Genomic DNA, 19,184 nt, shown 5'->3' on the forward strand with positions numbered 1-19,184 from the left:
TCTGTTTTTTGAGTGTCTGTATCACAATATCTAGGGCAGCTGAAGGGAAGCAGTTTTATCCAAGCACCATCCAATTTTTATTTAAGATAAGTATGACAGGAAAAAAGTTCATTTTGGAAAGGTAACAAAAGAAGATTGGCACCTGTTCGTGGAGAATGTATATTTGACCACTTTGGAGACCTCCACGAGCTGGTTTTGTATGGTGTTGAAGACCTGGGTTCGGTTCCCCACATGAGGACAGTGAAACCCATTTCTGGTGTCACCCGCCGTGATATTGCTGGAATATTGCCAAAAGCGGCGCAAAACCCACTCACTCAGAGGGGGGACTTGGGTGTCGTCTGGGCTAGGGGGTTGTGGCCTGGTGCCAGGGAATGTCTCAAGGGTCTCTAAACCTTTTTGCAACTTTATCACAGAGGAACTATTACGACAGAAACGTCTTGCTTTAAATACAAAACGTAAAGTGCCTAGTTGTATGGACAACTCAAAGATATTCCTAGATAACATTTATTTGAACATAATGCTCGTACTATAACGTTCATTAAAATATGCAGGTTTCAATTTTAGTATCTAATGACATACCCAAAACGCTTACACATAACGTGGTCATGACACTCTGAGCATCGATCTTCGCAAGTGACTGAGTGAGTGAGTGAGTTTACTCTCAGCAATACTCCAGCTATATGGCGGCGGTCTGTAAATAATCGGATCTGGACCAGACAATCAAGGGATCAACAGCATGAGCATCGATCTACGCAACTGGGATACGATGACATGTGTCAACCAAGTCAGCGAGCCTGACCACCCGATCCGGGTAGTCGCCTTCTTCGCAAGTCGGATACGATGACATGTGTCAACCAAGTCAGCGAGCCTGACCACCCGATCCCGGTAGTCGCCTTCTTCGCAAGTCGGATACGATGACATGTGTCAACCAAGTCAGCGAGCCTGACCACCCGATCCCGGTAGTCGCCTTCTTCGCAAGTCGGATACGATGACATGTGTCAACCAAGTCAGCGAGCCTGACCACCGAATCCCGGTAGTCGCCTTCTTCGCAACTGGGATACGATGACATGTGTCAACCAAGTCAGCGAGCCTGACCACCCAATCCCGGTAGTCGCCTTCTTCGCAAGTGGGATACGAGGACATGTGTCAACCAAGTCAGCGAGCCTGACCACCCGATCCCGGTAGTCGCCTTCTTCGCAAGTGGGATACGATGCAGGCATCAAACAAATAAGTGAGAACGACCGCCCGGTCACATTAGTTCCCTCTGACTACAACATGGGGTTGCTGAAGAGCAATTCTGATTGTTTTACGAGTCCAACCTATTTGTGAACCTGTGAGAATGTTTAATGAATGTATGCATAGTCAGTCTCATGATAAAGATTGCATATCATTCCAAATGCTGTTCAGTATAGACAACACAATATATGTCGCCAATATCAACTGGTCTCTGCATAAGTCGTACCTCACAGAGGGAATTGTCAAGTTACATATAATCACTATCAGCTTTTCAATACACGCGCAAAACTTGGTATAGCCGTTGGCAGACGAGTTCGATGCCCTAGAAATAGGTCTTGCGCGGAAAACCTTGAAATCGTATATAGGCCTACATATTGACAGTAGTGGTGACCTCGCCTTACCGCGCCAACTGTCGTTCATTTCCCGATTTCAGTATGTCGCATGACTACGTTGTCAGTTAAGCAGAGAGTTAGTTATTGACAATAGTTATCGCATCAAGCACCTGGCTCAGGTCAGTTGATGAATGTCAACAATACAACCTCAGACCTGAACTATTGGCAGACCTCGCCCAGGCACAACCATGCCGGCTGCCGTCAACTGCATTGTTCCATCACAAGCTGTGATCAACAGAGCGTGATTAAATGAAGGACATCTTCTGCCTACCCAGATCGATATATTTATTTTCCAAAATACAAATACTAATATTACTAGGAGATTAGTTTTTTTTAATGCGTTTCGCTCCTTTTAGGAGCCACACTCGCTTTGTATCGCTCGTACCTTGCCAGTAGTCTGTCTCATACTCCCAACTTTCCGCCCAATATATCCTCATTCTTCTTCCTCAGTTGCAGATCTTCTGAGAACCCTGTATATATTCTGTTTAACTCTATTTATGGGGAAATTTGTGATTCACCTTTGGAAAAACGGAGGCCGATTAAACAACTAAACGTTTCTTTTTCCAATATGAAACTGATTTATTAAATGAAGCTATTTCTTTGAAACTTTCTGCGGACTCTTTGTTACATGAAGTTAATTGCTGTGTCTATGCTGTCGCTCGAACTTTGGAGGAACTTCACACAGTTTCCAAAGAAAAAAACATCCAATGCTAAGAACACGACACCAAAGAAAAACCGGTTTCTAATTAAACTTAATGAAACTAAAGAAACATTTCCTGGATAGAGCTTTGCCTTAAAATAAGATCGCCAGGGAACCCCATGTCTAAACGACAAAAGTCAATTTAGAGAAAATTAAAGTTACATTATAAGGCAACGAAAGAAAAGGTACTTCTCCAAATTGTCGATTCCCTTCAGGCAAAATTAAAGGGTTTGGACTGAAAAAAAGAAAAAAAAGGGGAAAAGAAAAATATATTTTTGAAACAGAATACACCATTACTTCACTGTTTCAATTCTCTTGTGGACACAGGTGATGTTCCCCCATGGTTCTGCAAAGATCGCACAATACTCCTACCTCAAAAAGGAGACTTGATTGATCCCAAAAACTTCCGCCCTATCACATGTTTGAATACACAATATAGACTCTTCACAGGGTGTCTGACAAACATCGAGTCATCTTACTGCTCTTCCAATGATATAATTTATAGAGAGCAGAAGGGGGCAAGAAAGGGATGTAGGGAGTGCAAGGATCAACTTCTTGTACGAAAAATGATTTTGGAAGAGGCTAAAACATATCACCGCAACCTCTCCATGTGCTGGATTGACTACAAAAAAGCATATGACTCTGTCCCTCATGAATGGATTCTGAAGTCTCTTCGTTGTATTGCAATTGACCTCCCTGAGCGACTACTTGATTTACTCAAGTCTTTGATGAGTTGCTTGTCGACTCAACTTGAGCTGTACTCGCAAGGGCAGGTGCAGACTTCGGAATCTATTCCAATCAGAAGGTGAATATTCCAGGGGACTCCTTCAGTCCTTTGCTTTTTTGCTTGTCTCTAAATCCTTTGAGCTTTCTGCTCAATAAAGCGGAGGGTTACAACCCGGATCTCCTCAGCACAGATCCCAAACATCGCTTACCCATCTCCTTTATATGGATGACATCGAGCTCCTTGCCAAAGGAGATACCAATTGAAAGAACAGGTTCTCCTTGTCGAGTCCTATTCTAATGATATTGGGCGATGGGGTAGCCTAGTGGTTAAAGCGTTGGCTCGTAACGCCGAAGACCCGGGTTCGAATCCCCACATGGGTACAATGTGTGAAGCCCATTTCTGGTGTCCCCCGCCGTGATATTGCTGGAATATTGCTAAAAGCGGCGTAAAACCAAACTCACTTACTCACTCACTCTAATGATATTGGCATGCCATTTTGCATGGCTCGACAAAATGTAATGCTCTTCATTTGAAACGTGGCAAGGTAAATACTGATGGATCGGTCAAGTTACAAGTGGGAGGCGTTATTTTTGCACCTTGTGGAAGATCAGGCCTACACCTATCTTGGAATGCAAGTTCGAGACAAGCTCCAGAATGCCCAGAATCAAGACAAACTTCGGGCCGAGTATAAAGCTTGCTTAAAGAAAATCTGGAGCTCAGAGCTAAATGCTCGAAACAAGGTCAAAGCCGCCAATACTTTTGCTGTGCCAGTCCTTTCCTCTTCATTTGGAGTAGTTGATTGGACCAAATAAGACATCCAGAGTCTTGACCACCTGACCAGAAGGTTCATGTCTGATAACAGAGTCCACCACCCTCGTTCCTCTCTTAATCATTCATATATGCCAATCAATTCTGGAGGTCGGGGTTTGATTAATGTGGAGGCTCTTCATGATAGAATTCTATTGTGTACTTTTGCACATATTTATTTATCGGATGATCCTCTGGTGATGCATGTGAAGACTCATGATGAAAGTAAGGAATTCCACAGCTATTTTAAGCGTGTTAAGGTTGTTGGACAGAATCTGAAATTGAGGTTGATTTTGTTGATGGCGATGTACTGCTGGACGGTGAAGCGATTGGAGTAAACTAGGTGACGTCCTTCACCAAGTCTGCCCAGAGTCTGTCATTTGTGGATAAGCTTTCTGAGAAACCACTGCATCGTGTGTACATGCAGTGTGTGGAACAGAAGAGCAATCCAACCGACTCCTTCGCCTGGATGGTCTTAAATGTGAAACTGAGGGCTTTCTTTTTGCTGCCCAGGACTAGTCACTTCCCACTCACAATCGCCAAAATGTGATTCTTAAGCAAAATATCAATATGAAATGTCGACTTTGCAATGAATTTACAGAGACTGTCCAAAACCTTGTCAGTGGATGCCCTTCCTTGGCACAAACAGAATATCTTAAACGACATGATGGCATGGCTCGTTGCTTTTACTACCGTCTCCGCCATGCTTGTGGCTTTGACTCTGAGGCCCATCCATGGTACGACCCTGAACATGTCAAGGGCGTCATGGAAAATGATGCTTTCAAACTTCTGTGGAATAGGTCCATATACAGCCTCAGAAGAATCCCTGCCAACAAACATTATCTTGTCCTTTTTTGATAAAGCCAATGAATGCATTTATATCATTGAATTTTCTGTCCCTTTTGACAGCAACGTGATTGGCATGATTCCGGAAAAGCATGATAAATATGCGGACCTCGCCTTTGAAATGTCTCGTTTGCATCCGAAGTACACTGTCGCCAGACTCCCCATTGTTCTCGGTGCCCTTGGTACCTCCTGATCTCTAGGCGCAGACCAGGAAAGTGCCCGGGTTCTCCAGCCCTTCAGACTCTCTGGGTAATGCAGAAGGCTACAGTGTTCTCGCTTGCATCCCAAGTACACTGTCGTCAGGCTCCCCATTGTTCTCGGTGCCCTTGGTTTGGTACCTCCTGATCTCTTGGCGCAGATCAGGAGAGTGCCCGGGTTCTCCACCGGGAGTACAGCCCTTCTGACACTCTGGGTAATGCAGAAGGCTGCAGTGTTTGGGAGTCTACATATTCTCTGGAAAGTTCTTGGTGGGTTCGACTAGGCCCATTCGTTTTCTGTGCTGCGTGTAGAGGGGGGCAAGGGCCCTGAGCTGATGATGAGCCTTACCAGCCTGACTATGGCAGGATCACCCGAACCCTCTCTGCTGCATTTTCACCTTAATCTGTAAAACATAATAATAATAATCATTTATATGGCGCCTAGTATCCTTCTGACTACTCGCTCACTGGACGTTGCGATCAGAATCTGATTATTATTACCCCGGATAACCAAAGCTGCCTGTGAGGCGCGAGAAGGTTAATAGTCACATGACTTATCTCACCGGGTACCCACTTTCTGCTGGGTGAACAGAGGCAATTTTGAACAAACTCACTGCCTAAGGTGAGACCATATCACATGTGCTTCGTTGTGGGGAAGGACTGAAGTCCTAGGAACTCTCAGGAGTCATGTTGCCATACACGGTCACCCATCCAGGGACTCTCCAAGCTCGATGTTGCTTAACTTCAAGTGATTTGTGACCTGATCTCCACACACAGGACCACACAGGACCACAGGACCACAGGACCACAGGACCACACAAGACCACAGGACCACACGGGACCACAGGACCACACACCACCACCCAACCCTTTCTACAATGCCATAGTCCAAAATGAGGCCTATTTTCAGATACTTATTGCTTGCCCCGGATACGCTTATTGGTTTTCAAGACCATAGCTATATTTATGAATTTCTCCCCCATTAGACAACGGATGTTAGATCCAACATTAAATTTGCACGCTGTGTAGCCTTTTTTGGCATTTGTTTTTGGTTTTAGTATATGCGTGTATATATACAATTGGCTTCTCCCTGAAGATAAAAGTGAAACATATATATAATTCTCATGATGATCACAATGGCAGTGTGAAACCGGTTAGAATTGAAGAAATTATATCTGTACCAAGGATCTTCAGACTTTTGTCTTGTGTGTGTGGTGTGTGTGAATGTTAACAAGGTCATGTTCTTGAAATGTTTTTCTGTAGAAAGATTTGCCATCTGTAATTATGTTTCTGTTATACAAAAGGGGTTCCCTAAGAAAATCTTCATATAGTACAGGTATTTGGTTTATTTTTGTAGCTATAATTAGCAAAAGCATTCAGAGTATCTTTCCAGAAAATATTCTGTATAGATTTTGAAAGCTTGTGTGGAAAGTCGCTGCCAAACATTGTAAGGTTTAAATATTGTGGAAGTGTTTCTATCAGCAGATGTTTCCACTTTCTATCATAGTTTTGTTGTAGTAGTTTTCTAATGCATGTTACTTTCAGGGCATCGACATAGGCATATATGTCGATCATGCCAAGCCCACCCTCAACAATTGGTCTACAAACAACTGTTCGTTTAATTTTTTTCAGGTTTGTTATCCCAGAGAAAACCAAATAACACACTATTTAACTTTTTAAGCAACACACCAGGTGGGTTGGGCAGAGTAAGGAAAAGGTATTTAATTTGGAAATGAGCAGTGACTTGATAATAGCAATGGTACCTGGAGGGGTTATAGTTCTCTTCATCCAGCGTGTAATAATTTCTTCAATTTCATATAGCTTACTTTCATAATTTAGTTTAATCATCTTGTTCATATCAGTCGAGAAAATAATCCCCAAGATCTTAAAGTTTTCTGGGTTCCAAAGTAGGTTCAGGTCTGGTCTGAATTTAGCATTAATACTTCTACAACTTCCTATCCAAATCACTTCTGATTTATCATAGTTAATATTAAGTCCAGAGATTTGTGCATACAGATCTAGTGTGTCAATGACTCCTTCGAACGATTTCCTTGAGCCATCCAGGATAAATTCTGTGTCATCTGCATATTGAGCGATCAAGTATTCTATGTTATTTACCACTACACCCTTTATATTTTCATTTTTTCTAATAAGAGCTGATACTATTTCAGCACATAGTACGAAGATATATGGTGACAAAGGGTCGCCTTGTCTACAGCCACGAAGAATAGGTATCCAGGGAGACATTTTACCATTTATGACTAAATTTGATTTAGTATCTTCATACAGTATAGAAACCCGTTTAATAAAACCATCACCAAAACCCAAAAACTTCAATGTTTTAAAACTAAAGGACCAAGATACTAAATCGAAGGCCTTTTCAAAGTCTACGAGTAACATCATTCCTGGTAATTGCTTCGATTCTGTATGTGTATAATCTTTATTCAGAACTGCCACAGACCCATAGTACAGGTATATACAAAGTTCAAAAGCAGAGTGGGTTTCTCTTCAATATCACATGGTATATGAACAAAGCAATATTTTCAATCAATATACGATTAGAAGTTGACAACAGTTGGATAAATTTATGTTTTGACGGTTGTTTCGTAAAGTAACTGGGTATATATTTGTTTCTAATGTTTCTATAATAATCACAAATTAGCAGAACATGGTATTCATCTTCCAAGACATTCATTTTACAGTATCTGCACACAGTAGATTTCTTATGAAATTTTCCCTTATAACAACTTAAATCATAATAAACGGAACGAAACTGTGATAAGGCTAGTCTTACTTTCTTGATATTGATACAACGTACATATGGTTCACACAAGAAGTCTTCTTTTAACAGGGAATAAGTAAATGTACAGGGACTATTTTGGAGTTTTGCATGCCACTCCTGTATAAAGCAATCTTTGCTTCTTCTTACAAGTAAATTTAAGAATTGGTGCTTATTTCCAACTCCCTGCCATATCCACGCATAACCTAGTCCAAATCTAAATAAAACTGTTTTTACATGTGTAGCCCAATTAAACCTATTACGCTCGGCGCTTGCGTTTAAATCTAGATTACATGACATTTTGTAAGCTTTTAATGGGTAGCGGGAAGAGGGCATGGAGAGGAGCTTTAACCAGTAAGCAATACAGCGTTTTAGAGTGTACACATGAATAGGATATCTGCCAGTTTCTCCAAGGACAATTGTATTTGGTGTAGACATTCGCACACCAAGGAATCGTTTACATGCATAAAGCAATACCCTTTCCAGACAATCATGTTTGTGAAAGCCCCATAATTCTGACCCATACAATAATATGGGTAGTATCTTACAGTCGAATATTTTGAAATAGACATCATATGACAAGTCTTTAAAGCTACAAAGGCATTTTGTAATAGACACTAAAGCTTTCTTTGCCTTAAGTGAAATGTTTTCGGCAGAGAGGGACCAATTTAGAGTTCTATTAAATGATACTCCAAGGTACTGGTACGATGTAACAACTTCAAGCATAGCTGATTTATATGTCCAATTTTCTGATTTTGATAGTTTAGGTCCTTTTTTAAAAATCATAATTTTAGTTTTATCAAGGTTAACATTTAAGGACCATTTATTACAGTAGGTTTCTAAAGCATTGATTTGCCTCTGTAGACCAATTACTGACTTTGAGAAAATCACCACATCATCGGCAAACATCAAAATAATTCTGTATGTAGAAGAAGGTCATACATCATACGAATATTATCTCCAAAATATCTCTCCGACATAAATCCTGTTTGATCTTCATTAATGATGTTGGGGAGGACTTTTTAAAATCTGTCTGCAATGACAGACGATAGAAGTTTATAAGTAGAATTCAGTAGGGTAATTGGACGCCAGTTTTTAAGAAATTGTTTCGGTTTATCTCCTTTTGGGATGCATGTTATTATTCCTTGTTGACCAACTTCAAGACTGTAGTAAAGAGTTCTCCACAGAAAGTCACCAAGGTCAATTTGAAGAACTCATAAGTAAAACCATCTGAGCCTGGACTCTTATTGTTTTTAGATTTTTTTAATGCTGTTAAAAGTTCATCCTTAGTAATAGGGCCTTCAATGCTATTTCGATTCTCAATTTTACATATGTCTTGGTCACTTAGTAAATTACTGAGCTTTATATCTTTCACTAGGTGTTCTCTGGATAAATACAAGGCTTTTGTAGAATTTTGTAGCTTCATTTATTTACCCCATAAATATTGACTATAGGATATTTTGTTAACCCTCACAAACACCCATGAAGAGTATGAGTAAATGGTTGTATTGCGCCGTAGTCGACAATAGACTTTATCTGAGGATCCTATATAATAACTGTCCGAGTGTTGGCTTGGTTCTCCAGTGACAGGATAATTTACAGACCGCCGCCATATAGCTGGGATATTGCTGAGTGCGGCGTAGAACTAAACTCAACTCACTCACTCTCCAGTGACTGGGGGTCCCACCCTCGGGGTATGCTGGCACTCAATCTGACCAGTTACCCCTTTTCTCAGTCGTTCCTTACAGCAGGCAGAGTAATGCAAGAGTTCACAGAGTCTGGGCTGCTTGTCGTGATTTGGATATCACCACTTACCAATGGGATGAAGATCCGGTGAAGTGCTGCTGAATTTGATGTAGGTGGTTGAAGAAGCCGTAAAATCCTTCAACTTCCTCGTCAGTGCCTTACAAACGCGAAGTCCATGTGCACAGTGTGGTGTTGGTAACATGGCGATGTAGTCCATGTACACAGTGTGGTGTTGGTAACATGGCGATGTAGTCCATGTGCACAGTGTGGTGTTGGTAACATGGCGATGTAGTCCATGTGCACAGTGTGGTGGTGGTAACATGGCGATGTAGTCCATGTGCACAGTGTGGTGGTGGTAACATGGCGATGTAGTCCATGTGCACAGTGTGGTGGTGGTAACATGGCGATGTAGTCCATGTGCACAGGGTGGTGTTGGTAACATGGCGATGTAGTCCATGTGCACAGGGTGGTGTTGGTAACATGGCGATGTAGTCCATGTGCACAGTGTGGTGTTGTAACATGGCAGGTAACATGGCGATGTAGTCCATGTGCACAGTGTGGTGTTGGTAACATGGCGATGTGCACAGGGTGGTGTTGGTAACATGGCGATGTAGTCCATGTACACAGTGTGGTGTTGGTAACATGGCGATGTAGTCCATGTGCACAGTGTGGTGTTGGTAACATGGCGATGTAGTCCATGTGCACAGTGTGGTGTTGGTAACATGGCGATGTAGTCCATGTGCACAGTGTGGTGTTGGTAACATGGCGATGTAGTCCATGTGCACAGTGTGGTGTTGGTAACATGGCGATGTAGTCCATGTGCACAGTGTGGTGTTGGTAACATGGCGATGTAGTCCATGTGCACAGTGTGGTGTTGGTAACATGGCGATGTAGTCCATGTGCACAGTGTGGTGTTGGTAACATGGCGATGTAGTCCATGTGCACAGGGTGGTGTTGGTAACATGGCGATGTAGTCCATGTGCACAGTGTGGTGTTGGTAACATGGCGATGTAGTCCATGTGCACAGGGTGGTGTTGGTAACATGGCGATGTAGTCCATGTGCACAGTGTGGTGTTGGTAACATGGCGATGTAGTCCATGTGCACAGTGTGGTGTTGGTAACATGGCGATGTAGTCCATGTGCACAGTGTGGTGTTGGTAACATGGCGATGTAGTCCATGTGCACAGTGTGGTGTTGGTAACATGGCGATGTAGTCCATGTGCACAGTGTGGTGTTGGTAACATGGAGGTGCAGTCCATGTGCACAGTGTGGTGTTGGTAACATGGCGATGTCAACTGCTCTGCGTCGTGAAGGATGAGGACCAGGAAAATAGAAATGTTCTTAAAAATAATGATGTTATTCTCATGCAATTCAGCAAATTATCGGTCAAACTATTTATATGGTGAAGGTTACAAAGAAACACGTTTATTGTGCTTATCTGTATGTTCACCTCGATAAAACTTCAAAATTGTTATTTTAAAAGCTTAGTCGAAGATATACGTCAATGTACAGAGAACTGGGCCAGTGGGTCAGGTGTTTGCTTGCTAGGACGACTATCCGGTTCGAAGCTTCTACTGATATCAAGTATGGAGCCCATTTTGATGCTCCTAATCATGATTTGTAAGGGCTTTAAACACAACTCTACCATGACATATTGGATTCCTCAGTCATCTTCATGAAATCAGCAAACCGTGGCTGATCTGTCGGATGAAACAACGACTCTCGTGCAGGTTGTTGTTACGACCTGTCTGGACTGTGGCATATCATCATGAATCGTCATCAACTGATACAGAATACAGCGGCAAGAATTATCACTGTGCCCAAGACGGGGACACATCACTCCCAGGCTGAACGAAGTACATTGGTTTCCTGTTGCTCGTCACATTGAATTCAAGTTACTCAACGGGGCGGTTGGGTGGCCTAGTGGTTAAAGCGTTGGCTCGTCACGCCGAAGACCCGGGTTCGATTCCCCACATGGGCACAATGTGTTGAACCTTTTCTGGTGTCCCCCGCCGTGATATTGCTGGAATATTGCTAAAAGCGGCGTAAAACTAAACTCAGTCAGTCAGTCAGTCAAGTCACTCAACACTCTCTGAATGTCTGAAGACTACCACGACACCATCCTATTTGACCTATCTCTTCAAAAACATGCACCATCGAGAACTCTCCGATCACAAGATCTACCCTACGTAAAACCAACCACAACCACATTTGGCAGCGTGCTGCCCCTGTGCTTTGGAACAATCTTCCATTCACCATTAAGTCTGCTCCTAATGTTGAAACATTCCGCCGAGGACTAAATACCTCACAGTATCTATTTTGTATGTTATTTGACATTATTGCGCAGGCGTGTGTGAACAGCCTAGCTGGAAGTCGGCTGTATACAAACAGATTATTGTTATTATTTTCATCAACTGGTTCTGCTGCATTATGTAATAATGATTCTGAAATTTGAGGTTGCCAGACAATAACTTCGCGTTCGATGAGCAACTGTCTTGTGTCTTTGTGAAAGTAGTTTTTTAATTCTGTTTTAACCTCAGTTCATCACGCTGGAGTTAAACCATTTATAAACTTTTATAATGCCTTCTCGTGGTCATATCGTTCCAAGGAAATGTGGAAAACTTCTCCTGTTCAGGAAGTAAAAAAGATTTCAAAAGAAAGCTACGTTAATAATTATAAACAAGAAGTACCATAAATGGAAACGAAGTGGAGCTGTCGGTGTGAAATAGAACTCTACATAGAAATTAATAGTAAAAAGATAGGTAAAGCAAATAAGATACTTTAATTAAAATATTTTTTACGTCCACATTTGAAATTTATCTTACTCAAACGAAGGATATATGATACGAAAGTCTGCTAGTAAAATAAATAATGGCAATGAGGATGGTGTTTTCAACATTTCGTTCTGCAAAAAACAAATATATTTTTAATTGTCCAAGACAACGGGGAACGCGAACCCCCCAGTGTAATGAAAAGCAGAGGGTTATGTCCTTGTAATGTCTGTTTTACAACAGTATGTCCTGAATAGTCTTTCTTTAGGCCGGAGTTGGATGATATTTCAGACAATATCTAATTATCTATAAGCAACTCTGTTAAAAAACGTCCCCGTAATACAAAGTTTGATTGTACTATCATTTGCATTAAAATGTTCATTAATAATTCGATAAAGGTTTTGCAATAGATTGAAATAACATTCCACATTAATTTAGTATTTATAAATGAAGCTATGTGAGTTTGTACTACTCGGAATAAGGACATGATTATAAATCTTTTCGACACAACTGAGCGTACACGCTTTGTAAATGTGTCACAGTTGACAACACTGTCTCCATAAACTGCAGTCTGTGGGCGCTTTGTAAATGTGTCACAGTTGACAATACTCTCTCCATAAACTGCAGTCTGTGGGCGCCTTGTAAATGTGTCACAGTTGACTGACTGAGTTTAGTTTTACGCCGCTTTTAGCAATATTCCAGCAATATCACGGCGGGGGACACCAGAAATAGGCTTAACACATTGTGCCAATGTGGGGAATCGAACCCGGGTCTTCGGCGTGACGAGCCAACGCTTTAACCACTAGGCTACCCCACCGCCCGTGTCACAGTTGACAAAACTGTCTCCATAAACTGCAGTCTGTGGACGGAATGCGTTGAGTCAGCATCGGTTCCACAGAAAACCAAAATGCAAACGTGGTAAGTGGTTTAAAGTATCTTAACCATCATCATCATCATCATCATCATCACCACCGCCTTCCTCATCTTCTTCGGGACAAATTCTCCATGGTGTAGTGGATAGAGTGTCCAATGGGAGAGCGAAAATTTGATGGTTCGATCCCCTGGCTTCATATCACACCAACCGACGGTAGAAAGAGCCATATTGCCAGAACGTTCGGCTGTACAAGGCAGACCATCATCAGCCTAATGAGACGGGTCAAACAGACTGGTCAGATATATGACAGTCAAGGAACTGGAAGACCGAGAATGACCACACTGCAAGGTGACCATCACGTGTGCATTCATCATCTGCGCATCCGAATGCTTACAATGACGTCATCAGCGCCAACAGCGTTTGGCCACCGGATCAGCGGGAACACGGTGATGAAGCGACAGCGTGCTGCTGGCATCCGGGCTTATCGATATTTGTCGGCATGTCCATACCCGTCGATCAAGAATGAATCTTCCATGATGGGTTCGAAACACGAATCTTTGGCAATGTCGCAGCTAGGTACGACATCGGCGGTGTTTTGGCAACATGTACACAATGTTTGAAAGCAAGTCACAGTCAAGACACCCGTGAAGGTCCGGGTTAGAATTGATCTTCAGTAATCCATGTTTGTCGTAAGAGGCGACTAACGGGATCGGGTGGTCAGTCTCGCTGGCTTTGTTGACAAATGTCATCGTATCCCAGATGCGTAGATCGATGTTCATGCTGTTGATCCCTGGATTGTCTGGTCCAGACTCGATTATTTTACAGACCGCCGCCATAGAGCTGGAATATTGCTGAGTGCGGCGTAAAACTAAACTCACTCACTCATTCTCAATCAAGACACTTTTCAGAATATTTACTTGGAAAATGATCCCAAAGCCCCTTTCTTCTGAACATCAGTTTAGTTGTGCAAGAGTTTGGTTTTACGCCTCTTTAAGCAATATTCCAGCAATATTACGGCGGGGGAAACCATAAATTGGCTTCACACATTGTACCATATGGTACACAAATATTTCTTTGCGTAGTCAACTGTCGAATGAAATGCAAGAGGAATGGGCCTGAGTTCCACAGGTTCAAATATAAAGACTTCTTCAGTTCATGTGAGGAGTGTGTTTGAATGAGATCGGCTACACGGCTATATAGCGGTAAGAACACAGTAAACTTCTGTTAAGTTCTGAAGACTTTGGTTAATCTCGACATTATGTAGTAACTATTGGAACTGCCAGGGTATTCTGCGTTACTGCTAGCACACCAGACTGAGTTAATGACTCCGTAACACGATACTCGCAGAAACTGTTCGTCGAGGCATGCAAAGCACAAACAAGCATCGGTAAATTCTCCGTATCCAATGGCTAAAAAGGACTTTATAGAACAATAAGAAACCTACACAAAGAAACGTAAAAACGAACAAGAAAACAAAAAAACATTTCAAGAAAACCTTACTTCAAATAAGTTCAAACTACAGAGAAAATAGTGGTCCATCGCATTTGTGTGTGGATTTGATTTCAATCGATGTAAAAGCAGCATGATGAACTTGTCGTGTGTCCGAGTCGTGTATATACTCTCCTCAAAAAGAAACGCATAGATGATATTGATGGACGAAATTTCAAACATTTAAAAAAATTACTGTTTCATTGTAAAAATTTCGCCATTATAATGGTGGTTTGCGTACATTGAACGAATGCGCAGCGAAAAAACGCATCTGAGACAAACTTTAATGCACGTTTACGTTCAAAAGTGTCAACTTGCATGAAAATGTCGTTGAGAAAAAGTGGTTCGCAATATGCACGTGCAGTTTTGCTTTTAGACGGTCTTTGGCCTTTTTCAGCTAAATGAAAGATTGGTTGGTTGGTTTGTTGCTTAACGCAGCAGTCCGCAACATTCCAGCAATATGACGGCGGTCTGTAAATAATCGAGACTGGACCAGATACTAGTAATACAGTGATCAACTGCATGAGCATTGATCTAATCAACTGGGATACAATGACGTGTGTCAACCAAGTCAGCGAGCCTGACCAACTGGTCCCATTTAGTCACCTCTTGCGACAAGCATGGGTTACTGGAGATCAATTCTAAACCGGATCTTCACATGTTTTAAATGAAAGAATATCGTTATGCCGCGACTCACTGCTGTAAATCTTAACATTGCAATTGGGCGTCTGGAGGAAGGGGAATCTCTATCTGCCGTTGCACGTCATTTCAATGTTTACCAGAGTACCATCAGTTGTTTATGGGACCGATTTTAACAAACCAGCTCTACGCATGATCGGCCTCGAAGTGGAACGCCTTGGACGGCGGGATAGGTACATCCGGGTACTTCATTTGCGGAATCAAACTGTCACGGTTAATACTCATGCAGGTGGTCTATGGACATGTGGACACTGTTTCAAACCTTGTTTGTTTTCAGTAACCTGATACATTCTGTGACTCGATCCATAACAAGAAGAAACTTTGGAGGGTGGGAGGTGTCATGCTAATTACTGGATAACAATTTAACGGCTGCTGAGAGATCCTAAAAGATAGGGACTATTCTAGCATTTGGCCTAGGACTACTTACATCGCAATGTGTCAGCTTAAGGGAGGCGCAAAGCGAGGTAGAATCCATGAGCACGGACATGGAGCGGACAAACCTTCAACCATACTCGGGGTGATCGGGGATCCGAGCATTCAACTGTGTGTTGCGTTGCTGGTATGTGAAAGGGACGCAACTCTGCACATCAAATGGCCCCTCCGTAACATCTTGTTGCAAGACGTGTGAGTGTGTTTGGTTTTACGCCGCTTTTAGCAATATTCCAGCGATATCACTGCAGGCGACAAGAGAAATGGGATCCCACAGTGTACCCATTTTGGTAATCGAACCTAGATCTTCGGCGTGACAAGCGAACGCTTTAACCACTAGGCTACCTCACCGCCCCTGTTGCAAATAGAAATGAGGTGAGTTCAACGCGGGTTTGATTACACGAATAATGTAAATGAACCAGGCAAAGATTCGAACAACAGTAAACCAAATAACAGCATTTTTCAAAATAAATGAAAACTTGATTTATTTACACGCCATAAACCGAGAATTTCAAGATAACGGTTTATTTAAAGTTATGACTGTAATCATCGGTAAATCCTTGATGCTAGAGTATCAATGGAACAGTAAGTGAACAACAGATGTAAAAGTTCCGTCATCTCATAACTGAGGATTCAGCTGCAACACTAGCTCGATGCTTGATTCTGACACGCACAGACTACTGCAATAGTCTGTTTATGAACACATCGGCAATACTCCTCATTACGTTTCAAGAGGAGCAAAATCAAGCGGCGAGGATAGTCATCAGATCTCCCTCAAGAATACACACAACACCAGTGCTTAAGGCGTTACATTGGCTCCCAGTAGCGACGAGAGTGGACTTTAAAATCCTCACCCTGGCATATCAGTGCGTTCACAATCTGGCCCCATCATACCTGTGTGACCTTGTATGTATGTACACTCCACCACGTTCTCTCAGGTTTGAGAATCAACAGAGACTAATGGTGCCACCATGGAAGAAAAAGTCCTTGGGTTACAAGTCCTTTAGTGTTGCAGCTGCCACTAAATGGAACTCGCTGCCAGACTCTCTCAAAGAAGCCCAGGCGTTGGAACAGTTCAATTGTCTCTTCAAGACTCATATGTTCCGTTTGTACTTTTAAAGTGACCTTGTACTGCCACCAAGTTTTTACTATTCCTTGACTCTTGTTTGCGCTATGAGCACGCCCCAGTGGAGTTTAGCGCCATATAAATGGACATTATTATTATAAATCCTTTAGAAGGGCTTTAGAAATAAGTTAGAACTTCACGAGTACGTATTGAAACGATGACTCTTAAAGATCGAACTTTATCTCGTTCAGTGCGCGTTAATGAACCTAAGATGGGCGATGTACGAGGACTTCAGTGTTTATCCTGCGATCTCTACAGGCGTTTCTAAATCAATATGTATAACAGCACAGTACTTGCATAGAACCTCTGCTCCTACCAGCTCGGATTTGGGTTCTTCATGATGTGCAATTCATGAAAAGTCCATTCGTGTTTTCTCTAATGCGTTGTTGCTCACTTCAGGCTGTCGGCCACAAGTGTGACGTCACGTGTAATTAGTGCCGCCCCTATCACATATACATGAGATTAAGGCCCCAATGGTACTGGCGGCTTTGGGATTTCTGTCACGTTTGTTGAAGTCCACCAAAGTATGGCACTTACTGTGAGAGTAATGACGGCCCTAGGGGGGGCTTAGTGCGACACTATCCACGGTGCTGAACCAGTCGTGATGTTCATAAGCGCTTCTAACAATCACTTTCCCAACAGAGTAACGATACACTGAAGGATTGAGGATGATATTCTCATAAACTCATCAATTGCCGTTAACAAATCGTGTTATCACAACGTTGCAAATACGTACGTTTTGACGTCGTTGCGACGTGTTGGGAAAGTGGTCTTCAGGGAGTGATTTCACTTCTCTAAACTATTTAATACTTTTACAAGACAGTGGACTCTCTGTAGAATCCCTGGATGGTATCATATGGAATACATATTTTACCCATCTTTGGCTTCTAGGTACCAGCGGTACTAAGTAGCCAAGACCCTGTTATTAAGTGCTCATTTACAGCTTGATGCATGAGTTAATTGGAAATGAAACGTACAAGAATTTGGTATGAAACCAAAACAAACAAAGAAATCTAATAGATTAACCATTGTGACATAAAATAAACTAGATTTACATGTAAAAAAATACTACCTCAAAGTAGTTACAAAGGCAGCACCACTGGCGTGGTAGAACATTTAATGACAGCAAGTTACAATGGCAGTAATACGTACATATACTACAAACAAAAAGTATGGGAACACCCTAACATTTGATAGTCATATATAAACTGAAACGTGGTTAGGTCATTTATACTCTAAGGTAAATGCAACTTTTTGTGTGCTTAATGGGCTCCTTAAACATGTTGGAACATGCAGTGAAGCATCTGATTCAATATTCGTTGAGTTTGAGTGAAATGAAACATTTGATTAAAACGCCCAAACACAACAGCCTAGTGCATGTGGAAGACAGACTTCAAGAGAAGGACATGTCCCCATATCACTTACGGTGTTAAAAACGTCGCACTCATTGCAATAAAGAAGTTGACTATCCATAGAACTTGGTTTTCCTTAGTTCTAGTGTGTGGTATTTCAAGGAGAGACTGGTCTCTTCAGCGGAGTGATCTAGTTGGGTGATAGATAGAGATAGATTATCTTTATTTCCTCCAAAAATATGACGATTGTTACATGTTACAAGAATATGTCAAGTTGAATATACAATGAATCAGTAAACAGTTAATTGAGCAGATATTTTAGAGTGACAGACAGACATAAAATCAGCCACTAATAACATAACTTCCTCCCATTCTGTCATATTTAAATTACCAAGTGTTGTACAAGATCCTCCAAGCAAATCAGCAATTATTACATCGTCATCATTTTCCCAAATTCAACACAATCAGATATTGATATCATATCACAAATCCTTTCAAACATTTCATTTCTCAAATCATTGAGATGTGTACAGGACATAATAACATGTTTAACAATATCAGAAGCTACTATTCCACATATACACTCTCTGGATTCAATCTTTTTACAGCCAATGTGAATATTATGAGAGATTTTGTAAAATTCATGCTTATTAATCAAGGCTAGTTCCCACAGTCTACTTGGATTACAAGGCTCTCGGATAAGGCAATATCTGGAGAGATCCTCTCTCACTGCTATCTGATGACACAACAAACTCTCATAAGCGTCACAGATTCTGGATTTAATAACATCATTCCATTTTGCTTTAGAGCATACAACACCTGTTGTGATATATGTATTAACAGCGTCAAACAAGCCATATTTGTTTATATATTTGAGCTTAACCATGTACAGGATTGAGTGACGGGGATTACCAATGATGGTCATACATCTGGATTCAAATAGACGATGAAGAAATAAATGCTTAACAACATAGCCATCGTTTAGACGGCAGATTCTACCAAACATAAGCAAACA

Source organism: Haliotis rubra, unplaced genomic scaffold (assembly GCF_003918875.1).
Source record: "Haliotis rubra isolate DU_JTF1 unplaced genomic scaffold, ASM391887v1 Scf143, whole genome shotgun sequence".
In the NCBI taxonomy this organism is placed as follows: Eukaryota; Metazoa; Mollusca; class Gastropoda; order Lepetellida; family Haliotidae; genus Haliotis; species Haliotis rubra.